Genomic DNA, 27,229 nt, shown 5'->3' on the forward strand with positions numbered 1-27,229 from the left:
AAACATGGAAATGCGTCAAATCAATTGGTCTCCCCAGGTGATGTGTAACAAGGAAAAATAACTTCAGTCCTCCAAGTCACCCCTGCTTCCTATGTGTGCTGCATACTGTGGCACACATAAATAGATGATTATGCTTCTAAGGGTTCATTATGTACAGGAAGGTGATCCCTCCTGCACAAAGACAATACTGCATGCTATGCAGGCACCCTAGCACCATGGTGGAAGTGGGCCTGTGTTTGTGCTAGGCAGCCCATTGTGTGCAAGTAAAGGCTGAAAAAACAGGAATGCGCTGTGTGGCCTAAATACTGTGCACCATTGTCCTTTGACTGTGACGCAGTGCAGCACAGGTAGGTGACTTGTTGCACTGCACAGTGTCACTTTCCCCAAATATGGGCCATTGTGTCATGAGCATGTCATGTCCCACATTGACATGCTCTCACTAATCTGTCAATGGTAGTTGCTACAGAACATCAGTGAGTAGCAATGTGTCATTCCACTCTGTGTGAATGGACAGAACCACATCATCTGCACATGGTAAGGAATGATGATAAAAAAACATGTGGTATGACACACAAGCCAATATGAGTACAAAGACAACACGACATAAGTGTGAGGCGAGTGTATCCTCAATGGCGTACCTACTCTTGGTATCAGTCAAAGGTCACCAATTTCAATGGTGTGATAACAAGTACTGTGGAAATGAGTATATCTGTCACACATGAGAGTATACTTGTATATTGACCAAAGTTTCTGGAACAACACAGGAAAAGTATTTGTAAAGGCCATGCCTGGCATACTATGCCAGTGTAGGTCCCAGACATGTGTAAATATTATGCTATGTTATGTTACAGAAACGTAATATACCACAACTAATCACTCCGAAGGGGTAGCTCGGCGCTGTAGCACAGACCCAGTAGAGGAAGGAAAGAAGGAAGAAGGGAGTGGTTAGAAAAGTCATGTTTTGAGAAGTTCTTTTAAACTAGCAAGATCAGAGCATACACAAAAGTGTAGGGGAAGTTTGTTCCAGTGATGAGGGCTGAGATAGGAGGAGGATCAGCCACCGCACCTGGCTGTGCGAATATGCCAAGGGCGAGCAAGAGTTGAACCTTGGATCTCATATTGCTGATGGGGAGGTAGGGGAGGAGTTTACTTTAGAGATACGCAAGGCCTTTACCTGATAAGGTTCTCTGTACTAGGCCTAATAGATTAAAAATGGCTCATTTGTGCATGAGGTCCTGCGAGTGGTTACGCATGTGGCGCTGCTGCCTGAAGCGAGGAGATGCCTGTTGAATGTGTGGGAACCAGCTGATTACTCGGCTCCGCAGACGTGGTGGGTGACTCTGGGATATATGATAGCTAAGCGTGATATTGCTCAACTGTGGGGATCCCAGAGGCCCCCGACGGTATCGGCCTGGAAAGAACACATGGACTGGTGCATGTTTCGAGAAAAGGTGGTGTATGTGGCGAGGGGTAAGCCTGGGACATGGGTGAAAGTATGGGGCCCCTGGAACGCCTACCGCGGGGGTATCTGTGCACCACCGTTGCTGCCTGATACCTCACCAGCCCCGTCCCCTTAGCCGACTCCTTCCCCCGGCACCGGGCATTGGGTTCCCCCAGTCCTCGCTCTGTTCTCTTCCCCCTCTTTAGACTCCTGTGGATAGCTGGGATCCCCCCTCTAGGGGAGCACGTGCTGCTATTTCCGATTGCGGGTTGCCTTGTGGGTGTGGTTTTTCTTGTTGTTCGTAATTTAAAATGAAACCGTATAGTGGGGTCTGGCTGATGTGGCTTATGACGTTGTTACCTTCTGAGCATGCTCCTCTGCAACGCCACGTGTTTTATAAATGTATGTCTTATGCTCCTATCATTACTAGCGGCCGGCCGGAAGGTTGTAGGCCCATACTTGTATATTCTTGAGACTTGTAATAAACGGTTTCAAAAAAAAAAAAAAAAAAAATGGCTCATTTCCTGATAGGAAGTCAATGCAGTGATCAAAGAGTATGTTCTGAGGGAGTATGAGGAAGAAATTTGCAGACAAGGTGAGTCGCAGTGTTCTGAGCCACCTTTAGTTTTGATAAAAGTGATTTATTAGCTGCTACCAATAGGGCGTTTTCATAGTCCAGGCAGCTGACCACAAGAGCTTGTGTAAGAGTTTTTTCTTGTGTGGAGAGGCACAACTGAAACTCTCTTCTCAGCATGCGCATTATCCCAAAAAAGTTGCCGCATGTGGAGGCTACCAGCTCTCTCATTGTGAGATTGTCATGTATTAAGATGTCAAGATTTTTGACCACCTTGTCTGGTTGAGGTGAGGTACCTAATTCTGATCGTCACCAGTCGTCCGACCAGTAGTGGTGGGCCTTGCCAAACAGCACAATCTCTGTTTTATCACTGTTAAACTGTAGGAAGTTCTGGGACATCTAGGATGCAATTTTCCTCATACATTCCCTAAATTTGGCTTGGGTAGATTTGGGATTTTGACCCATGGAAATGATCAATTGCATGTCATCTGCATATGAGATGACATCTAAGCTGCAGGATCTTACTACTTGAGCCAGTGGGGCAACATATAGGTTAACCCCTTCGGTGCTCATGACGGAATGGTTCCGTCATGACCCACGGTTGAGCTGTGCTCATGACGGAACCATTCCGTCATGACCACGCCCGCGCAAGATTCCGCCAGCACAGCGGCGGAATCTGCGCAGCATCGAAGGGGTTAAAGAGCAAGGGGTTCGAAGAAGAGTCCTGCGGTACTCCTTTGTCTAGTGACCTGACATGAGATTTGAAAGGACCTCAGTTAATAGTTTGAGTATGATTGCTAAAGAAGTTCTGAAACCAGTCAAAGGCTTTGCTTCTGACATCAATCTCAAAAAATCTTTGAACAATGATGGAGTGTGAGATGGTGTTGAAGGCAGCAGATAGGTCACGTAGCACCATCATGGCTGGAAAGACCTCATCAAGGGTGAATGTCAGGGTCCCTCGGAGGCCCCTCAGGATCGGTTCGTTGCTCAATGGGGTCCACCTATTGACAACCTCAATTCCGAATTGCCATGAAGGAACGGAAGATTAAGGGGGTCAATCGGGGAAGGAAAGGAAGGGAAAAGCGGGGAGGGAGACCTGTGAAAAGAAAAGGTTTGTTAAGACACACTGTGCTGGAACACCATTACATCTCATCCCACACTTGGTTCACTCGTAACTAAGCAGGTCTACCTGTAACGTAAAAGAACCAGTTCTGGCAACTACAAGAAGAAGGACGATTTTGCAGTCATCAAGACCTTCTCTTGGCTACCTTGTTTGTTTTCTACAGTATAGCAGAGACATGTAATACTCAGACATGGGAACTGTGGACAAACGAACATAAAGATATAAACAACGTATCACAATCTTCCTATACCAGAGACACTGCAAATGGAGGTGTATTTTACCCACCAGAAAGGGTGTGTGTGTGGACCTCACAAGGGAGGAAGGTTTACGCTTTACATCAGCTACCTCTCTCAATTCCCCTGCTAGAAGACGAAACAAACACACACTTATAACTCATGTAAATTCCTTGAAAAGGTTAAATCAGCCATGATTGCAGTATAACACTTTTGAACAAAAAGCAACCAGTCTTGGTGCAGTTTTACGTAGACTGGGTAAACAATATACCACCTGGTAAGGATACCAGTTAAAGCATCTGAGTTCTCCAGCAATGATGAGCCAAAACGGGGTGTACTCCAAGGCCACCTCGCTGTTTGTCAAATTTTTGCAACTTCTATAATCCAAGTGCAACGCTAGCAGCCGCTAGCGTGGTAATGCTTCAAAAAAGGAAAAAGACTCTTGGCGGTGTCACCGACACCCTTACCCCACCCGGGATATTTGGCAGCCCGCTTCCTTCGGTTGCGTCTCTCTGCGAAGCCAAAATAATCTGCGGGATCCTTCGCTCCAGCTCCGGCTTACGTAGCCGGCCGGAACTCAATGCTGCGTCACTTCCTGTGCACGCACGTCTTTTTTCGCACTGGTGGCCGGGAATTGTAGTCTGGGAGCTCTGACTGTCCAGAACGCCCGCATTTCACGGAGACGGACGACGGTCCTCTCCCAGAAGCCCGTTTTTGCCATCTGGACTGCGGAGTGGGCAGCGGTCGGGGTCTTATACGCAACAGTGAATCTGACGGTGTCCAGAACCGCCATCAGTGTGGTTTCAATACTGTGTGAGGCTTTTAAATCTGATTCCGAAGGGTCCAAGATGTTATTGGTTTCCAAATATCTGGAGAGTTGTTGATTAAATAGGCTTTCTAAAATTATACTGAGATAGGAGAGAAGAGATATAGGCCTAAAGTTTGTGGGTTTCTGAGGGTCCGCGTTGGATATTTTAAAAATGGGCGTAACGTTCGCTGTTTTTCATGCCTGAGGTATGGTAGCAGCATTTAGAGAGAGGTTAAACAGTGCTGTGATGTCTGAGAGCAAGTGTCACCATAATATATGGGGGAGAGAGGTCAGAGGGGAATCCTGACATGATTTTGCTCATAATTTCTAGAGCTAGTTCCAGGGTGATGGGTTTGAGGTACTCTAAAGCAGTGGAAGACTTATGAATGCGGAAATGGTGGCTAAAGAGTTAGTGGGAGTAGGGAGGTTAACGAGGTTCCTATAGCTAGTCTCTATTTTTTCTTCAAAGCCAGAATGTCAAACAATTCCTGGGAAGCTGGGATCAAAGATGTGCAGTGTTAATTCTGGATAACATTGCGACACCAGCAGCACAAAGCTAACATATGTCTCAGCCGTAATGACAGTAAACGTACACACATACACATAGGTTTTCAACTGTATTCACATTTGTAAACAATGTGATTGCTCGCCTGTTCTGTGGTGTAAGTTGCCCAAATGAAAGATATATGAATCAAGTAATGTGAGACTCACAAAGTCTAACAAAGCTGGCAAACATGTCATACATTAGTCATGAACCTTGAATAAAATTCAATTGAACATGAGCAAGGCACCACAGTGTACTCGGGATACCAAAGTCAACAATCAATCAATCAAACAAAGCTTTATTTCGGCAACTCATGTCACAAAAGCAAGGAACAGGCAAGACTATAATAGAATTAAAAAAAATAAAAACGGGATACACAAGTACACTATAAAAGGACATCCAAAGAACATTCTATCTTAAAAAGGCATAGGCATTATGACTTAGAGTCTCTTGGTGTTCCTTAACCTCTTCTGTGCCCATGACGAGATAGTCTCGTCATGGAGCACGGTTGCGCTGTGCCCATGACGAGACTATCTCGTCATGAACCCCTCCCGCTAATGTAACGGCCGGCACAGGAGGGGGAAAGGGCGGGGCACTGAAGGGGTTAAACATCAGTCCCTCTTGCAGTTGTACAGACAAGATAAATTTGTAAAGCAGAGGCCAACAACAATTCCTGAGGCATACCATTTGGTACGCTCAAAATCACTCCTAAAGAGGAAGAAGACAGTACTACGTACAACATGCAGAATCTTAAATGTTTGTCAGAAATCTGTCCCTCATGCTATAGCTACAGAGGGCTCCCAAAGCCCAACTATCTAAATCATTATGAACAACGTTCCATCATAAAAAACAATCACACAATAAAATACACAAAAGTTAAGATTAATCAAGCATACAAGATAAATAGACAAATCACAATCTAGATATTACAGTAGTTTTGAGAGGAAATATAGCAACATTGTGCTGCCCTACTGCTAATTGTATCATTTTCGCCCTGTGTGGCCTTAACATAAAGGGCAACATAAGCCGTAGGCTCAGTTAATAAAAACAATAAAGTGCTTATGCATCAATTCAGCTAAAGGATATTACAGTTGGGAGTAGTGCTTGGCGATCACAGCCAATTGCATACTTGGGACTGGCCTGCTTCATTCTGCAATACTTCTCCCTTGAGGCTTTCTCCTCATGGCCCACATAAGGCCTAATAACTTAGCTACTGCACAAACGAAGGGAGGTCTAGCATCTGATTTAAGGATTCGCAAGTCGTCCCAGAAATTCTGTGTTCCCAGTTGCTGGCAGATGGGTCTTATCCATTTAGATCTATGATGCATGTAAGCTGGGCATGCAAACAGCACATGGGCAACGGACTCCACTGCTGCAATGTATCCTGGACAGGTGCTAGAATATGAACCGTTGCTGTGCCATTTAACTAATGTCTTGTTAACAGGTAGGGTTCCAAGCCTGAATTGTATATGGAGTTTCCTGTCCTGTAGAACCTGTATTAGATCCAAATAGGGTTCCAACGATCTAATGTATTTCTGTGTTTAGAACTCTATCGTAAGTTTCCCCTGGTCGGGCCTGGTAGAGTCTTGGTGTGCAACTCACTCCCAGAGGAGTCGTTTTACTGGATCTTTTTGTAGCAGCGGAGAGGCAGGATCATCCCACACTTCTCGGAGTCCTACATTGGACACAAGCTTCCTTACATTATTAATCCACCCCATCTTTTTGCCTGTATCCAGGAGGGCTACCTCTGTCAGGGCTTCGGCATAAGACCGGAGATCTGGGGTCCGCAAAATCCTGGCCCAGAACAACAATGGACGTAGCTCAACAATGTCGCTTATAGGATGTTGTCCCAAATCAAGCAGAAGAGGAGATAGTGGGGTACTTTGCGGCAGCATCACTAAGTTTCTTAGGAACTTGTGCTCTGATCTACTTAATTCTGAAGTGTTGTTGAAACCCCATAGTTCGGACCCGAACAGAGCTGAGCTGACTGCTTTTAAATTGAAGATCTGCAAAGCAGCAGCAAGGGTCTGCAGGGAGGAGCGGTGTTCTTTCCCTGGTGCCCCTGTGACACGCTTATCAGTCAGGACCATTTTCTTAAGGTGGGACTTCCAGGTCATTTTGTCGGAAAGTCTGACTCCAAGGTAGTCAAAAGTGCTCACTCGCTCTAGGGGAACCCCTCCTAAAGTGGGTTTGCCTTTATAAGACTTGAAGGGATTGAAAGCCATTTATTTTGTTTTTGTAGTGTTTATTACCAAACCCTGAGTGTCACAAAAAAGATTCAACCTGTTGAGGAGTAGCTGGGGGCCCTGCCGGGGTTTTAGACACCAAGAAGGTGTCATCTGCAAAAAAAGGGTTACAACCTTCTCCCCTCCCAGCGATGGAGCATCAGCAGGGTCCTGTGATAAGAAACTAACCACCCTGTTCATATATAGGAAAAAGGGGGTGGGGGCCAAGACACAGCTTTGGCGAACTCCCCTGCTGACTGGGATGTGGTCTGTGAGTTGTCCCTGTGAGCCCCATCTTATCCGTGCAATGCTATCTTCATGCAACTGTATAACCAGGTTGAGGATAGGTGGCGGGATACCCATATCTGCAAGTACCTTCCATAGCATCTTCTTAGGTACTAAATTGAAAGCTGTCTTCAGATCGATAAACGCAAGATATAGGCTACCCCAGCCAATCACTACAAACTTCCAGAAGAGGAGTAGGAGGTGAAAAACCTGATTGATGGTCCGTGTCTTAGCCCTAAAACCAGCTTAGTATTGTGAGAGGATTGTGGTGGATTCCGCCGATTTCTGAATCTTGGAGAGGAGAGCTCTGCAGCACACCTTTTGTAGTGCATCTATCAAACTAATAGGCCAATAATTCCAGGGTTCTCCTTTATCACTCTTTTTGAAAATAGAGCTCACCTCTGCCCCCTTTCAGGACTCAGGGACGGGTGAGCCACTCGCTATGGCGTTGGCGAGAAGAAGGACATAATGAACCCACTTGGCAGTGTCATAAAGGAAAAGATCCCCAGGAATGTCGCAGGCCCTGGGGCTTTGGACTTTACTATTTGGTAAATGGAACCCTCAATCTCACTCAAGATGAAACTATTACTCTGCAACTGGGTGGAACATGAAGCGCGCTCTATCAGGGGTGGAGAGTAGGCTTCTGAGTAAAGCAAATGGAAGAACTCATACCAAGCTTGTGCTGTAATATGGTTTGGGGGGATTGAGCCCCTGCTTCATCACCCCAAGTAAATAGGGACCGAAAAGACTTATGGGCATATTCACAAGGAACTATCGCCGACGGCACTTCATCGTAGCCAAAGTTGCGATAAATTTATCGTCCCATTCACAAGCTGGTGTTAAGAGCCCACAGCACCAGTTTACCCGCGATAGCAGCCGCAAAAATCATCGTCACAGCAGACCCCCGCAACTATCGCTAATGAGGTGCAGAGTAGGCGTTCCCGTACCCAAAGCCGCGACAACACCACTCCACAACATTCACAACGACCAGACAGAACTGCGATAGGAACACAAAACAGGTGATAATGCGCGTTAGTTGCAGGAAAAAAACATCTGCTCTGACCTGGTGCTAAGTCGGACCACAGCCTGCACCACGAAAGGGAGCCCAGCCCAGAGCCACACATGAAGAACCACAGATGCTCCCGAGCAACTGCCCATGTAGCACGGACACCCAATAAGGCCACAACACCCACCCACCGACACCAGGCCTGCAACCCCCCCAGCCCCCCCAGACAAATAAACTGCACACCCACACCACGAATCCTGCTAAAAATACAATTTTGACTGATGTCGCACAAGCAGGAATACCAACACACATGCGTGCCCAGAAAATGGAGAATCAGTCTTACAGCAATGCAATCACCAACACAAAACACCATTCAAACCAAAACCCAAAAAGCATTTGGATGAGTCCTAGCGGGTCTGCACTGGACAATCTGTAGGACACAGCCTGGAAGGCAAAATCCAAGGGAAGAAGGAGTGCCATGCGCACAACAAAGGAAAGAGAGGGAGAGAGGGAGGGCGAGAGCGAGCAAGAGAGACGGACTGAGACTGCACAAGCAGTGCAAGGCCTCCCGGGCACCTGGCCCTACATGCCAACATGTGTGTGTGTATCGCTATTGGGACACCATGAGCCCAAGGCCTTGCCTCAATCTCTGCACCAAAGCCACATCACATTCCAAAAATGCAAGTAGTAGTCAGACACACATCAGGGATGAAAACTCCTTTGTACCAATGCAGAAGGCTGGAGGACACCTGCACCTCCGACCTTTGTCCTGAATGCGGCTGGAACACCCTGAGAGAGATGCCATGGCAGACGTGGACGACTCCCACACTACGTATTGCGCAAATCAACAATCCAACTTATCCATACCCCACACACAGAAGGCCCTGCCTGAGGTACCCCCGCATGGGATGCCCTTGATACTCACGGAAACAGCAACCCATTCTACCCAACGTGGCCCACTCAATCTGATCATAGCCCAGAGCTGTGGCATATCCTCCACAAAACTGCCACAGTCCAGAAGAGTGCCGGTTCCATGAGACGCAACAACACAATGTCAGGCCATCCCAGGCACATGCACAACCCCCGTCAGGTGGAACATACCGTGCATGTATGCTGCATTCACTGGGTGTACTGCCAATGGCAGTGCTGCGGATCAGCCCTGGTTCCACTGCTGAACATGCACATTCGAGTGTCCGATGGATGTCTGCCTATCCAACACAACTGTAAATGAATTGGACTATGACTTGTGTCTGCGCCCCCTGTTGGATCACGCACAGGAGTGTAAGCGAGACAGCCGTACATGGGATGCATTGACATACTGCGTATGTATTGGCAGTTGTGCATGGGAGATTATACAATTCCTCGTGTGCAGTGACCACATCGAGGCGCTCCCCTATTGGGCTGTGTGGCGGATTGGGGAAACGGCATGGGCTGAGCACACCTGCCCGGACCAGTTAATGGATTGGCTCACCCTGGTGTTCCTCAAACATGACAACAACATACTATTGGAACACATTGCACATGAAGCTGCGCTGACATTCATGGACGAGTAACTACGTCCCTGCAGCCACATCGGATTGTCACCCACAGCACAGGTCCCAACAACTTGTTGCATCATGAGTAATGCTCACATGTCCCACCACAACAGAGGACATGTCTGCCATCGTCAGGACTCTGGATGCATGTGCATGGAACTACGCGTGTGTACACCCACCTGTGCAAGGTGATGCCAGTCCATGCTCGGAGGAACACAGCATCGTTTTGCAACGTTAACAATTCGGACACACTGCTGGGGTGAGTGAACACACATGGCAATGTAGGATGACATGTGAACCGGTCGGACCCTTCCACCTGATCACTGTCAGCAGAGCAGACAATCTGCGCACTCCGGTGGCAGAGCACTATGCTGGTCACATGGCAGTGAGTCGAGCCCCCTCACACAGGGCAATGGGCAGACGCCAGACAACACATGACTCGTCCAGAACGGCAAGGTGTGCTGAGACCGTTGTTCATTTTTGCCTCACCATTTTCTGAACCTCAACATGTTTTCATGCTGTGTGACAGCGCCTTAAGCCTGTCCCAGCCTGTTGTGGCTGTTGCCTCATTTATACTGACACACACATGCCAATAAAGTCTATGCCAATCCACTGGTGTCTAACTGTGATGAGTGTTAAATCGAATGTCCACTCGTGTGCCACAATGTGCATTGTCCCTACACAGGGATGAACTGACTGACGCATGTACAATGGGGGTGGCTCCCTTTTGCAATCACCACCTCTGTGGGCCAGACATTGCTATGGGATAGTTGCTGGCCGACCTGTGCACTTACGTGACCTCTGAAATGTGAGTATGGGGTCCAAACTCAGATCATGTGTAGCTATGTCATGAATTGTAACAGGACGTACCACACAGATGTGTGCATGTAGGTATGCGACGTGAGGTCCAGTTGTCACATGTGTTGTAGGACACTACCTGTGGCCTGCTACCGATAGGGCATTCCTAAACACAGCCCTATTCAATATATGTACGTGTGCCTACGTTGGGGGGTTGTGAGACTGTATTTAATGTGGAATGGGGACACAGCTTGTACTCACCTCTACAGTCATCCAATTGGCCATGTGTCTCAGGGATACACATACTCATAGATGTCAGTTACCAGGGTGTACCTACATGTGCATCATTGTCCCTACGTCCCGCCATACCTCTATATGAACATAGTCATGACAGATATGTGTGATTTAGAATGTTTTATTCACATGCAGGTGATTGACGGAGCTGGAGCTGTACATGGCCATCCTAGCCCACATTACATGGAAGCCCAGCGGTGAGCCACACAGAGTCCTTTGGGAAATGAAAAGTGTTTTGGACGAGGGGTAGTGCAGTCCACAGCAAGCTTGCTGTGTGATTGACCAACAGTGAGGATATGGCAGTCCGTGTCGGGGTCCAGGTGAATGTCATAGAGTGGTCCGTGGGTCAGTGGGAGGTGTTGTCCCAGGGCATGATGCATAGGTCATAGCCAGGCAGGGACAGGCCATATGGCGGTGATGGATGCTACTGTCTCCTTCCTCACACAGTAATTTCCATCCCCATTTTACTCCCTTGATATGGGTTCTGTGTTCAGTGTGTCCGATGTGTGTGGTGGTGTAATGGCTGCATCACTGTATGCCACTGACACATCAGACTGCGAAGGTGATGGGGCTGCATCACCGTGTGCCACTGACACATCAGGGGGCGGTGCTGTGTGTGTCGATGTTCCCGCTGCAGCCATCTGTGACAGGCTCAGTGGCATCAATGGCAAGATGATGTACTGCAGGGCATTGAGGTCCCAGCTACTGCTCGCTGGTGTCCAGACGTGGCAGCCAGACGTCTAGCCTGCGTCTGCTCCATGGTCTCCATTGCCCTCCACATCTGTGTCAACTCTGTGCTGTCATCGCTGGTGTTTGTCTTACCAGACAGTTCTTGTATCCGATTAATGGCCCCAGCGAGGTCAGCCAAGGTCTGTGGTGGAGCATGGTGCTTGCAGGGGGTGTCCAATAGGGACTGTACGTGGTCCCTGATGGGACTCAGACACCCACGTATGGCATAAAATGTGGCTGCCACGAGCTTGAATCCCACCCACAGCTGATCAGCCAACTCCACCTGGCATTCACACACACGCTGTTGTAATTCCGTGTCTTGGTTGGGTGGGTCCTGGGAGACTGCCGTGGTGGTGCGTGTTTCCTGCTGTGTGGTCAGTGCAGGTGGTGGGGTCACCTCGCGGCAGCTGGCCTGCCCTGCTTCTGGGGATGGGGTGTAGAGGCTGTCAATTATCCGTTGGAGGGTGTCCTGAAATATGTGCAGGTTGTCCTCCTCATCATCACTGATGGGAAGTGTGGTGTGCTCTGCACAAGGTGTTCTTTGTCCTTCTGAAATGTAAAGGGGTGATGCAGGTTAACAGTGTTGCACATGTATGTTGAAGGATTGCAGATGTTTACATTCAGACTGCATGCCAATGTACATTGTGACTGGTTTGGTGGAGCTGGATATTTGATGGGAGACGGTGTGTTTACCATCTACATGACGGATATGTGGTAGTACCTGTACATTGTCATCACACAGTGTCAGGCAATGCATGATGTGAGTGGACAGTTGATACACACGAGCGGAACATGTTGTGAGCTCTGTCCTTTGGTGTTACGCATTGTACCACGTTGCCGTCATTGCTGATGTACTGTGATTGCTATGTGTGTTCACTGCATTGTGGGGGAGTTGCCCCTGCACCTCTGATTTCGTGTACCCATCTCCCTTTGAGGCGGGGTGCCTTTGAATTGTGTGCTTTTCGGGGGCTGAATTGTTTTTGACTTGGGTCATATGTGCTCTCGGACAGATTTTGTGGCCTGGTGCATTGTTTGTGTGCTACGTGTGTTGTGCGACATGGGTTGTGGGTGCACGTGGATGTGTCAGAGTGTGACCTGCTCCTTTATGGATGTGATCCGCAATGAGACACCTCCATGTCGATTCGTGGGCCATGGCATGTATTATGACTGCAGCCATGCTATTGGTCATGCATAGTCAGTGTGGCTCACAGAGCCGCTGCTTTCCTGGATTCAGCACATGTGCATGGATAGGTTGTGATATTGGTGTTGGGGAAGGGTGCCCCTTTGTGCACATAGTGGACAGGGGCCTACTTGGTGTTTTCTATGTGTGCTGCAGTGTGCCACGGCTGTCAGGGACATGTTCCATGATCATTGTGGGAGAGCAGTGTGTGCTACATATTTGTGCATGTGTGCCACTGTGCCCATCTCCCCCATCCCCCCAGTCCCTGGTGGTTACTCACCCTGTTGCTGTTGTGTCAGGTCGTATTGGGCTGTGTCCGTGCCCCCAACTCTTGCCATCGTCTCCACACTGCTGACTGTGGCCCCCATTTCCTCCAGCTCATCCAACTCCTCTTGTGTCACAAGACTCCCACCTCCAGTCATCGTTGCTGCCTTCCTGTTGGCGGCGAGTTTCTCCTTCATTTGGCTGTGCACTTCATGCCAGCGCCTCCTGACCTCCTCCATTGACCTCCTCGACACTCCGATTGCATTGACTTTTGTGATGATGGAGTGCCATATTTCCGTTTGTGTTGCCAGTGCCACAGGGGAGGTGCCGAACAGTTGTTGATAGTTTTCTATCACCTCTGTGACAATGATCCGGTCTTCCTGCGGACTGGACCCCGTCTTCCTCTTCCTCTTCTCCTTGCCCTACCCCGAACCATTCTGGTCCTCCGTGGGGCTTGGGGTGTTCGGCATGTCCTCTGCACTCGGTCCGGGTGCATCCATGGTGCTACGCAGTTTGAATTGGTTTTGGTGGGTTTTTTTTGTTTCTTTTATGGTGCATTTTCCCACCAGTCGCATGGGATATGCAGGCCTGTGGCTGGTTTTCGCGATTTTTTTAACGCGATTGACCTCATCGCATGATTTTTTTGTGTTCGCGTTTTGCATTTTTACGGCGTGGCGTTGGATTTTGCATGGCCATTTGTTGCATTATCTGGTGACTATCGCATGCTACGGCCGCGTTATGAATACTTGGTTGGCATGGCATAATTTTCCCGTGTTGGGCTGCGATGTGGAGTGTTGCGGTAGTTATCACACGTTCTTGTGAATATACCTCTTAGAATCTTTGGCGGCACAGGCTTCTTAAAGTAGCTGCCAACGGGACTTGTACCACACCCTTTTTGCGTAGAGCAGAGTTATCTTGTACCGCCTTCTAGAATCTCAAATTAAAATGCCATCTTTTGATTTGATTGCCAGTACTAAGTTGGAGCATTCAAGTCTGCATTCCCTCATAAACCAGGAAGCTGGCCCTCCATTGGGTTTATTGGCCCTTAAATTACTACTGGGTGCAAGGAAGTGTGAGCTTATTCGATCAAAGAAGTGGGAGTAGATTGAATCCACTTCTGCTAACCCTCCTGCACTTTGAACAATGTTCTGTAATTCGAGCGTGCCCACTACCAGATCTTTCTGTATGTCCTTAATTTTTTCTTCATATGAGGCTACCTTCCGTCAGTTCAACCTGCGGCAATCATTAGATGGAAAGACTTCCTTTGAAGTGCTCAAGGGTAGGTTGCCAATAGAGAGGTTGCCCCATAGAGGCGTCATACTAAGACAGAGTGGATTGTGGTCACTGTCGATTGTGGCTGCAACGGCCATATCGACCACACTTCTCCAGAGTCTCAGGTCCAGGAGAATGTAGTCGATACATGATGGACCACTTACCCTATTAAAGGTATTAGCACCTTGGCTGTCTGATTTAGTTCTCCCGTTCGTTGCTCTTAGCCCGTACGCGAGGCTAAGGGCATCAACCTGAAGTGCCAACTGCATCCATTTCTTTATAGGTGAAGGTCCAGAGGAGGAACGGCCCACTTCTGATCATCCTCACATATTCCCATTGGGCCTTCTTGGATTAAAAGTTCAAAGGTGGCGTTAAAGTCATCTGCTACTATTGTTCTCAGTTGCGGTGAACTTTTATCCAAAAGTTCCTCTAATTGCACCAGTGTTGTAGAAGGTCTACCCCCTCTGGTCTCCCTCACATATATGTTAAATATGACAATGGGTTTCCACGAAGGGCCCTCAATGCGAATCCCCAGAGTATCTGGACTACCAGTGGCAAGGGAGGTGATTCGGCCACCCAATGTGATCTTAATCCATATTATCAGTCCCCGTGCCAGGCGTCCTTTTCCCCGGTGGTTGCTGGGGAGCAATAACAAGCATGCCCTGGTTTATATAAAGGCACAAGGCTCCAGGTCTCCTAGAAGATGCATATATCAAACCTATCCATAGGAATACTCCAATGAGGAAGGTGGATTTTGTTATTCAGCCCTGCAACGTTCCAGGATACGATGTTCAACTGGCAATTGGGTTCTAAGGAAGAGTTCTGTGCAATGTCCAGAAGAGCTGGACGGCAGCTAGTATACACCAGTGAAATTGAGCTAGTCCATGTGGTAGGGCTTGCCCCTCTATTGTTCGCTGCTGCATACCTATTTGCATTGTGTTCCCTGCCTGTCACCCACTCATGTCTCGGTATTCAGGTGAAAAATCAAGGCGTAGAAGTACACAATCCCCTACAAGTTACAGTCATACTCATACATGTGAGAACCAAAGTATCATGTCCAGGTCTGTGGCAAACCAATGCTTGGAACAACATCTGTGTGTCCTACATAGAGATGCCCCACATTGCAATATCTATGTGTCAATCCAAGTGCACCATGACAAATTGTCTGATGAAAAGCAACAGCTGAAGGCTGACAATAAATTGTACAACTATCCCTGTAACATGCTCAAAGTGCACCACATGTACGCACTAAATTCAAATGCTAAAGTAAAGGCTGTATCATTGTCATGTAGGGCAGCAACAACATCAGTGTTTCCACATGGACATAAGTATGTGTGAGTGTCAAACATGTTGGCACTGTCACAGCCTATCCAATGGTGCAATGAGGTGAATATTGGTGCTGAAGATCACAAGGAAGATAATTAGGTGAAGTATAGAACAGAAGAATCTCCATTTTGGCTTGGTTGACCTTATACGCCGCTACCCATGTAAATTCCACAATTGCGTTTAACATGTTCTGAGCATTTGCTGTGTCAGGTTTTTATGTAAAACATAATGTCATCCAATAAGAACGTGATTTTGGGCATCCCAAATTCAAATGCTAAAGTAAGTGAAAAATTGAAAGGCTGTGTCATTGTCATGTAGGGCAGCAACAACATGAGTGGTTCCACAGGGACATAGGTATGTGTGAGTGTCAAACATGTAGGCACTGTCACAGCCTACTCAGGGATGACCAAAAGGCCAAACATCAGATCAACATTCGGTCACATTGCAAATGCAGTGAGTGCGTAGAACATAGTGTGGCAAAGACCCTCTCAAAAGACCTATCACAGTAAACTACTGGCCAAACATGAAAGCCTCATGTAGAAGTGTCCAATGTATAGGGACATGCTCAGTATGCTATGACAGAGAGACCTGGAAGAGGCATGTGTAAAACCATGGCCAAATGCATATGTAACATATATTGTCAAATACTGTAAGTAATGTGTATGAGTTGTTCAGTACACATAAGACACATTGACAGGAATGTGGCTGTACCAATCAGCACAATCATTAACTGTATTATATTTTTTTTAATTTCAGCTGACTAAGGATATGGTTTGCAGCCATGGATCATGACCCCATTTAAACATCTCCAGAATGAGCCAGAATGACAGTCCAACCAGGCACTGGCCAAGATCAGGAACATTATGGAACGTACGTTTGGGGTGCTGAAGTCCCGGTTACAATGCCTGGACGTCGGGGGAGATTCCTATACTGACTCGCTATGGTGTGCAAACCATCCTACACAACATATGTGTAGGGACAAATGTCCCTTGAGACGTGGGCCATGAAAACCAGGAACTAATGGACAACAAGGAGAAGGATGAGGCTGGAAGAGAGATAACAAAATTAATCGCAGTGCACTCTTTCTTTAAACCTCAAAGTTTTTGAGGTTTCAAATATTCTGTTTTCAAATTTCTGTTCTTCCATGTGCGTCCCAGTCGTTAGCGCTGTGTCTCTAAGCGCTCAAAAAATCTCAATTGCAAGAATGCTAGGTCTGGAAGAATTGCTGCCTAGTTGACGGGTGGATATACACAGGGATAACCGTTGTGATTTGTATGCGGGAACGCGGAGGATTTCACTTTATTGGAGACCCCTGATGAAGGGTCCTGCATGACCCGAAATACATTGGGTGATTACGTGATTTCAGTTTCAATCACAAAGATGAAGCATCTCTAAGAAGGATGATGAATGATTAAAGAGATGAAAAACGAATATGAATGCCAGATTCATTCATGAACACTGAATGGAACGGATTTAATTTGGCTGAAAAACTTGTTCGTTTTAAATCTAAGTGTGCCCGTCAGCTAGGTAGCGGTTCTTCCAGACATAGCATTCTTGTGATGGAGGAGAGATCCGACACACAGTGGCTGGTAGGCTGTGAGCGACCACATTGTGCAGAATTGCTTTGTATACATTTCCGTTTTACGGGAAAGACAAAATCTCAGATACGAACTGAATTGTGCAAAATGTAAATATATGTTTGTACTCATTTTTTGTTTTGGAAATGTTATGCCACAGTCACTATAAACATCAAGTCACTCATATCTGCTCAACTTGAATTAGGGCTCAACATGTAACAATCAATATGTCAGACCGATACCAGTTCCCAAAACCCATTAGTTGACTTTTATATAAAAGGTGCATCACCACATGTGTGTCTGGGCTCAATACAGAATACGTTGTGGAAAGTAGGCTAAATATCTGCCAGCTTCTAAATATTATGCCTCTGGCTTCATCCCCCAGACGCAAGATTATTTCGCCCCACATAAGTCGCCTTTCACTAGTATAGAAATCGCCTAGTGTAGTGAATCCCTTCTGCTTCCAATGTTCCAAGATAGAGTTAGGAAGGACTTTGACAAAGAGTCGGGAGTCCTCTAATAAAGTAAAGACGTGGCAATTCAGGACCCCCATGCTTAAAAAAATGTCTTCATACGATGCTCTAAGGCAGTGATAATCAAATTATGGCCCGGGGGCCACATGCGGCCCCCCTGACCTGACCAGCCGAATGACTGCACTGCGTTGCTGTTTACTTCAGAAAGTACTAGCATTTAAAAATATGTTATATAAACGGGAAAGCGTTTATTTACAGCCTAACAGAAGTAAAAGAAACAAAGCAAATAAGGTGCCCTATAAAACTTAACTTTAGAAACACGTTAATTTTTAAATAAATCACCCCATAAATGTGTAAAAATAAGATAAAGTCTCTTTAAAATTCAGAAGTGTATTTCATTAACATGCACAAGCATTACACATTAGTACATCAGAATAGATAAGTGCATTCAGAAGTATTTTATTTAAAACTGATCATTTTTAAAAATGAGTGTAGAAATATTCATGCCTCCTCATGCCCTGACAACAATGCTAAAAGTGATCTGAGGCAAGGCACTTGCCACATGGAGCCCTCTGGGCTCGTTATAGTTTATTAAATCAAGCACAAGAGGTTTATATAGCGTATATCCTGAACTCATTAATTACAATGTGCCCCTATCTGCCGTAATGAAGACAAGCATTGGCATGGCCAATAGGTCACGCCTTTGGGACCTTATAAGTGTTTAGCCATGCAACAGTTGCATAACTAAACACTTATAAGGTCCCAAAAGCGAGACCTATTGGCTATGCCAATGGTTGTTTTAACTGCTGCAATCTATTGAAGCCTCACGGAAAACATCAAAGCGAAAGTGATCGCGATCAAACATCAAGGCGGCCGCGAAAGTGAAAGTAATAGCGGTAAAGCGCGATGCGCGCGCCGGCGCACATGCACTGTAGGTCTAGGCTGGCCTGGTAGCACTTTTTGGAGCCCTCACAAAATGTCTTGCCAGACCAGTGCATACGCTGGGTCAGGCGAGACCTAAAAAAGGAGGTAATTGCCTAGGCTCAAACAATTGGGTCAGTGGGGATGCTGGGATTGATCCTAGATTTTCTCGTTTCACGTTGAGCAATTGTGTTTCATTTCAATTCAATTCAATATTTGTTACTTCGTTCTTACACTTGCATCTCCCAAAGTAGTGATAGCAAGCAGAAAGGCTTACACCAAGGAATAGTAGAGGGTAGCAATTCAAATACAGAATAACACAGTATTACGAAATCTATGACTCTTCTAGAGATTAGAGGCTTATTTTAGAGGGCAGTATGGAAGAAAAGCCTTAAAATAACTCCGACTCACTCACCACACCATGTATGTGATTCGATTCCTTTGCGCCCACCTTAACCCCCCACAAAGCCCCATTCTCACCATGCTGCCATTAATGTGGCCCTCTGGCACAACAAAGACCATAGTCTGGGGCACCTGGGGAAATAATTGCAGGTACCCATGCTCTAAGGTATGAAGCAACTTATATCTTGTTTTCTTTAGAAGTTTAGCTATTTAAACAAATGACTGTAGATTGATTGATAACTCATTGGCCATACACAACAGGATAAAATTGTCAAAAGTCTACATTGACCATTGTTCAGGCAATATTATCTAAAAGAGCAGCTTGATAGTATGTTTGACAATGAGGTAAAGAAAGTCCCCCCTGTGATTTATCTAATTGCTGTACTGCTATTCTAGTGCTGGGCTGCTTATTATTACAGATGAATTTTTGAAATAGTTGGCCATGTTCCTTAAAATATAATTCACTGTAATAGGGAGCGTGGCAAACAAAAATAGCACTAGAGGAAGAATCAACATCTTTATCAAAGCCACCCTGCCGATTAAGGATAGAGGAAGGGAGCTCCGTCTGTCCAAAAGTGTTTTGGTCTTACAAAAAGTTGCTTTGTAATTTAAATCAAATAATTCAGAATAATGGTTTGTTACGTGAATGCCAAGGTATCTAATGGAGAATTGAAGTGAAAATTGGTGCTGAAGATCGGAAGCAAGATTATTAGGGGTTGTATTGAACAGAAGAATCTCTGTTTTGGCTTGATTGACCTTATACCCCTTCTACCCCAGTAAATTCCGCAATTGCATTTAACATATTCTGAACATTTGATGTGTCGGGTTTTAAGTAAAATATGTCATCTACTAAGAGCTTGATTTTAGACATCCCAAATTCAAATGCTAAAGTAAGTGAAAAACTGAAAGGCTGTGTCATTGTCATGTAGGGCAGCAACAACATCAGTGTTTCCACAGGGACATAAGTATGTGTGAGTATCAAACATATTTGCACTATCACAGCCTATCTGGTGGTGCAATGACGAGAGTATTGGTGCTGAAGATCACAAGAAAGTTCATTAGGGGAAGTATTGAACAGAAGATCCCCATTTTGGATTGATTGACCGTATACCCCACTACCCATGTAAATTCTGCAATTGCGTTTAACATGTTCAGAACATTTGCTGTGTTGGTCGGGCGCAGGAACAGATGAGCCAGATGGAACCAAAGGTGGTCTGACGGGAAGACAGGCAAAGGCGGAGATGAAGGAATAAGAGTAGCAAAGCCCCGAGGAGCGACCAGTGACCGTGCAGTATTTATATCAATATGTATATGAGACTATCTCACCACGGGGCTTTAAGTGTATTGGAGCCAGGGCTTGGAGGAGTCGGGGTCAAGCTGAGGGGGGTCGTGCTGGGTTAAGCCAAGCAGGCGGCAGTTCTTCTTCTGCTACCCCGTTCCCAGTATTGCACAATAAAGCAGACAGGCTTCTGCACACGGATTTCGCTCACCTGTGAGGAGGAGGTGTTTTCCTGCTCCGAGTTGATGAGCGCCTCCTCGGCTCGGCATGGACGTTTGAGGGCCTTTGACTCTTGAACAGTGCTTGAACAGTGCTTGCCTGGCAACCGGCGCCCGTGTTTATCAGAAAGCTTATCTGCCAAGAGCACACGTTGTTGCTGGTGACGAAGCTCCTTGACCGACATGTGTGACGACTGGCTCTATTCCACCAGAAACTGAGCCGAAGGGCATTGTTTGATAAGTGAAAGGCTGATACCGTCTTGGTCATTTGAAAGAGGTGTCAATTTGGTGTTAATTCGTGCTTCTCCACTGACTACGCTCACCTGTGAGGAGTTTTTTTTTAGACTTGCCGTTTGTGCTGGGAATCCTTCCCGGTGAATACCTTGGTGGGACAGGAGTCCTTGAGTCCAGAAGTCCTTGAGATCCAGTGTACCTGCCCTGCACCTGCACCAGTGATTGCTGCTACCACCCTGGGAAGGGACTGCAAGCCCCAGGGCGCACTTCTTTTTGTACAGGTGCAGCGAGTGAGGGGGAGGCGCTTCTCCTTCCATCGCATAAAGCGCTGCCTCTCCCCCCTGAGGCGAAGGAGTCCAGGCTGGGCCAGGTTATTTGACATTTGACAGTTATACTTTCCTATTAAGAACGTGTTGGCCCTCCGCTGATAACGGATTGGATTGTAACATAATCTTGTTCACGTAGGGTGCTTTGTTATGAGTAAACGCAAGTCACTAACAGGGAAGGGGGTGGTGGGAACGTTGGACGCTTTCCAGACAAGAGCTGAGTCTGCATTAATTCATGATATTGCGCTAACTGAACAAAGACTCTCGCTTGACCCATTAACAGCCCCCTCCCACTTGCCTTAGCTCACACAGGAGCCAGACATAGCCCATGTGATAAATCCTAAGGTATCCACGTCTTTCCGTCCCCCAGAAACGTATCGAGAAAATCCTAAGACACCTGAGGCTTTGGAGACACTTCCCAATGTAAATTACTACTAGAGGTCAAACGGCGAGAAACACTCAAGCTAAGAGCACCGCTCCTCATGTAAGGAAGAGAAAGGGGCAGTTCTCCATTAGCCATAAAACAACTGAAGCCACGATGGGGGTGAGAGAGCTGGATCAGCATTCTGTACCCCCACCAATGCTAGAGTAAGTAGTAGTGGCCCTAAAGTTTTTGATCAAGGGGCATGTTGGATAAAGTTGGAGGAGATAGTTTCAAATGTATTACAGCCTTTACATACAATGTTGACTAACATAGAGGAGAGGCTAATTAGCTTGGTAAATCTCTTAAACCCCACCACCTGTCGCGAGTGTTAATGGCCCTTTATGCAGTTTTAATGCCTCTCCCGCCATTATGACTGGTGATAGTGGCTTAAAACACCCTCAGGTTAATCTTCCGACCAATGACTCATTGTCTCATCAAGAATTCATCCGTCAAGCTTCCTCAGGCAATCCAGTACAAGCTAACTCTCGGAGTGCAGAAGGGGCTCATGCGCAAGCAACTCGTCAAAAGGGTTCTCATTTTAGGCAGGATGGATTTCGGGGTAAAGATAATATCAGACCTGAACCAAGATGGGTAACAGCAGGCCAAGAGGGCGCTATAATGGAATTGGGGGAATGTGGTCAAATCAAGGGTGGGTACTCAAAAGTCCGTATGGGCCAGTCCACAGGGCCCAAAGTTATTGCATCTGCTTCCGGAAGCTACCCCGTACACTGTAGTGTTGGCAAATGTCCCTACGTTGACATCAGGAGAGATCGAACAGTGGCCCACCCTGAGAAATAAAGCACTACATTTTTTAAGCAGGAAAACAGGTTTGAATACTCAACTTTTTTCAGAATTCAAGATGGCTCGGAGGATTGGATGGGTTGGATCATCTAATAAATCTCTGCCCGGTGAGTGTTTAGTACTGTCCTTTAGAACCCCATCCTTAGTTCGCTTAATTTTAGACAGGGTGGGAAATTGGCCGGTCAGAAGTAAAGGGATAAGTGTGGTTCCTTTGGGCTTCTTTTACCAACCCCCCAGATTACAACAGAATCCCCCAGGGGAGGGTTTTTGTCTAGGGCAATCCCTGCATAGCTATACTGTACCAATTTACAATTATTTTGAACCTCTTAATAATCTGGAAGATATTGATTGACTGACTCTCTCTTCCCAGCACTCAGATTTGAGTGGCAGATTGCAAATGGGCCGTGAAGAGGGGTGCCCAGTTCAGGGCGCAAGCATAGGAAATATAAATGTGGCGAAAAGAACATCTTATACTCGGATGGAAACTGACTTTGAAGGGAGTAATAACGATCGAGTTTTGCTGGCTCAGTGTTCAGATCAAATGGCCTATGTTATTAGCCCACAGGTGTTAAGTGGTATCGATCAGTATATCCCCCCAGTTGCCCCGCCCAGAAGTCCCTTGCAATCCCCCGTAGACCCTACCTGGAGGATTACCTCAAGGAATATCGCTGGGCAGCGCTCTAAAATCCAAGACCCGGCCTGGTGTGAGGTTTTAGCAAGTCACGACATATTGGGCCTACAGGAAACATGGTGTTTAGACCCCATTCATATTAACGGTTTTAAGACGTTCGACGCCTTTGCGGTTAACGGTCTAGGGGGTAAACCCAAGGGCGGACTCTGCACATATATTTCTAACACTCTGGTGACAGAAAGTATAGCCTTCCGTGGGGGGGAACGGTACTATCATATACTGGAACTCTCTTTGAGTCCAGTCCACTCTATTGTCCTGGTGAATCTTTATAATGATGCTCCATTGGGGGATCTGGGCATGGTAACTAGGAAATTAATTGGGGTATTAACTGACATCCATAATGTGGGTACCAATGATTGTATGATAATTTTGATGGGGGATTTCAACTGTACGTTGTGTAATCATGTTGATAGCATAACATGTGGATTTGAGAACGATGTTGGGAGGTGTAACACAAACTTTTGTCACACTTTGATGGTCGATTTGTTTAATGAGCTCTTATTTTCTAACGATTTGGGCTTTATAAATGATTTTCTAACTCCCCCTATACCCATGCCTAGTACATTTAATGGCATTTATTTTATCCTAGTTTCATGTACATTCGCACAGAGGGTGCTTTCTTTTACCGTCGGGGACAATGCAATGAGCGACCACTTCCCGCTATGTCTTGAGGTTACGTTGCTTCCTCTTAGAAACTGGAAGTTCAAAATAAATTACCCAATACTAGGCAACTTTGAATTGAGCAGTGTAAATGGCTATGCCAGACGGTGGTCTAAAGTCGATCCCGGCGAGTTGGTCATGTAATTAATTAAGAACTGCAAATTGGCTTTTGATAACTGTTTGTGTGAGACATCTTCTTTAAATATTATTGTTCATTCTTTTGTTGCTATAGGTAATGAGGTTAGGAGTCTACTAACTGCTAAACATCACAACAAGCGCAAAGAGCATGGGTGGTTTGACAAAAAGTGCACCCAAGCCGACTCAAATTTGAAACATGAGTTGCATAGGCAACCTAGATCCCACAATGGTGTTAGACGGGCCAGGGTGGAGTATAAGCAGGCCATCTTGGATAGGAAATGTATCCTTCAGCAGGAAGCTTGGGAAACACTCCATACGGCGGCCTTACAAAAAGATAGTGTGGGATTTTGGAGAGCAGTAAGGGCTCCCTTCTTACAAGAGGGAGATGGCCCATCTATTGAGATCGCGATATCTGAGGATGTTTGGGTCAATCATTTATCCAAGGTGTATAACGGGCAAGAAAATGTTGATTCTCATTCACCCGTAACTCCTCCAGCTCAGCTTGATAAGATAGAGTTGCAGGTTACCCTGGATGAAGTGCTAGAGACCTTAGTCGTAGCCTAGGGGGCAAGGCCCCAGGTCCAGATGGAGTGCCTGTCGACCTATTTAAATCTAACATGTCACTTTGGGGCCCCATAATAACACAAGTTATAAATGCTAGTGTTAGGACATCGATACCAAAAACCTGGGTAGAATCTATTATATTTCCAATTTTTAAGAAGGGGGACCGCCATGACCCGGGGTGTTCTAGGCCGATCTCTTTACTTGATTCAATGATAAAGGTGGCAGGATGTGTGGCTCTGGAACGTCTGAAAGACTGGGCAGAAGACAAACAGGTAATTTCTGACTTACAGTATGGCTTTTGAGAAGGCCTAGGCACTTTAGAACAATGTTTAAATGTATCCATCTTTATAGGTAAATATACACAAGCAAAAAAGGGCTGTTTGTACTTAGTGTTCGTGGACCTTCCCGCAGCCTTCGATTCTGTACAGCATGGAAGATTGTGGAAGATTCTAATAGATTTAGGGGTTGATTCAAATATCATAGCCCTTTTGCAATGTTTGTACAGGGGAGCCTCTGCCAGTGTTCGCTATGGCCAGGGTGGGGAACGTACCGGTTCTTTCCCCATCAAGAGAGGGGTCAGACAGGGCTGTGTCCTGGCCCCCATCCTTTTTAATCTATATATAAACGGTCTTGGCAAATTATTGCTTAATGAGGGTATGGACTTCCGGCAAATTGGAGGGCAACCTATTCCAGCCCTCCTTTAAGCGGACGACGCGGTCCTAATGGCGCGTACACAAAATGGTTTGCAAAGGGCCCTGGATACTTTTAATGACTTTATGAAGGACCTAGTTTTAAGCATTAATGTCTCTAAGACATTCATTATGAGATGCGGAACAGGGTTTCAGAGGGTGAGGGAAATTTTCCTGGATGGAAACAAGTTAGTATCTACCAGGAATTTTACCTACCTTGGCATTTTAGTAAATCAGAATGACACCTGGTCTCAGATGATAAACGCGAAAAAACTTGCATTTACCAGAACAACGACAGCCCTTGTCACCTTTGCCAAGAAACTAGGGAGGAAGACTCCAGTGGAACTCTTGAAAATATATAAAACAAAGTGCATTACAGCCACAATGTATGGGGCAAGAGTGTGGGGTTTTGTTAACACTCTTCTATTACAGCTGGTGGAGAATTCCTTTTTACGATATATTTTGTCAGCTCTCCCATGCACGTCCTCATATATATGTCACAAGGAGTTGGGCCTCCCTTTTATTTCAGATCTTATCAAAATGGAACCAGTGCTTTTATGGCATAGGATTTTGACCAAGGAGCAGACTAAGTTCAATAGAGAGATTTTAAAGGATAGCATGAGTTTGGACAGAGCCACTAAGATTCCTTGGATTAAATACAAATGTAACTTTATGAAGGATATAGCTCATCCGGAATACTTTGCTGACCCCTCTACTATGACGTCAGTATCGAGAAAGACCCTAAAGCTAAAAGGCCTTCAATTATTGAGTTCAATAAGACTGGCAGATGAAGTGTTGAAACCTAGTGTAAGGATGCATCAACTAACTCTCACCTGTTTGGGGATGGAGCCTTACTTGTTATTCGGTCCTGGAACTTTTGATAGGATGCTTCTAACGAGATTTAGACTGGGTGTCGTTCATAGATTACGGTCAATACCAACTATGAACGACTGGACCCGAAATTTGATACCCTGCCTGCGTGATAACCACTCTGAGCAGTCTACGATTCATCTAGTTTTATTCTGTAAGATCTACACAGAGTTGAGGAGAGTGTGGTTACTTCCGCTTTTAAAATCTTTGGGCGTAAGGCAATGCCACCCAGCTTTTATTAGGTTGCAATTTTTGGAAGATGAACATACTGCGTGGAGGGTGGGTACGTTTTTTTAAAAAGGCGCTTTACCAGAGGAAAAGTATGGTATTTGATGTGTAAAGTAAGGGTATTGTCCCTCCTGATGGCGCGATTTTAATGTTGTTGTGTAAATACATTTTAACCTGTTAAATTTATAATGAAATGTTTATGTGTGTTATTGTATTGTGCTTTTATGATTGGTATAACAACAATCGAATAAAGCTGTAAGGACTGACTGACTGTTTCAGTTTTTAATTAAAGTATGCCATTCACTAAGATCTTTATTTTGGACATCCCAAATTCAAATGCTAAAGGATGTGAAAAATAGAAAGGCTGTGTCATTGTCATGTAGGGAAGCACCAACATCAGTGGTTCCACAGGGACATATGTATGAGTGAGTGTCAAACATGTTTGCACTGTCACAGCCTACCTAGGGATGACCAAAAGGTTAAACATTAGATCAATATTCTGTCACTTTGCACATTCAGTGAGTGTGCATAAGAGCGGTAAGGACACTCTCAAAAGACCTATCCCAGAAAGCTACTGGCCAAACATGAATGCCTGCATGTAGAAGTGCCCAAATTATCAGGGCATGTTCATTTTGCTATGACACAGAGAACTGTAAGAGACATGTGTAATACAGTGGGCAAATGTATATGCAACATATATTGTCAAATACTGTAAGTAATGCGTATTAGTCCGTGCTCTGTGAGCCGGCAACACATCGGTGTGCAGGTGATGTCCGATCCTTGATGATTGTATGACTATAGGACATCACGCCCCAGACACGTATGACCCTTGAGAGACCCAGAATAAGGGTACACCCAAGGACAGAAGAATGAAACAGGTGAGAGCCTTAGGCCTCACGTATGTGCATGGTATCCATGCGAAGTGTTGGCAGGGATTCTTTTGATAGCCCTGACAAAGGCCCCAGACCCGATTGGGCTCTCAATGTGGGCCGAAACATCTTTGCACTTATATATTAGGGTCAATTGGACAAACTAAATTCAATAAAGAACCTGAAATAACTTTTTATCCATACACCAGGTACCCTACAAATAAAGAA

The 27,229-nt window shown here is 45.9% G+C and overlaps 1 long non-coding RNA gene across 1 annotated transcript in view; it reads left to right on the forward strand.

Annotated features, from left to right (window-relative positions):
• Window positions 1-26,357, forward strand: part of LOC146785421 (uncharacterized) — a 40,988-nt gene extending 14,631 nt beyond the window's left edge. The window contains exon 4 of the long non-coding RNA XR_014970648.1: window positions 16,394-26,357. This is a non-coding gene — a long non-coding RNA (uncharacterized LOC146785421). The remainder of the gene's footprint in view (window positions 1-16,393) is intronic.
• The last annotated feature ends 872 nt before the right edge of the window (window positions 26,358-27,229 follow it).

This window comes from Triturus cristatus, chromosome 11 (genome assembly GCF_964204655.1).
Source record: "Triturus cristatus chromosome 11, aTriCri1.1, whole genome shotgun sequence".
Taxonomy (NCBI): domain Eukaryota; kingdom Metazoa; phylum Chordata; class Amphibia; order Caudata; family Salamandridae; genus Triturus; species Triturus cristatus.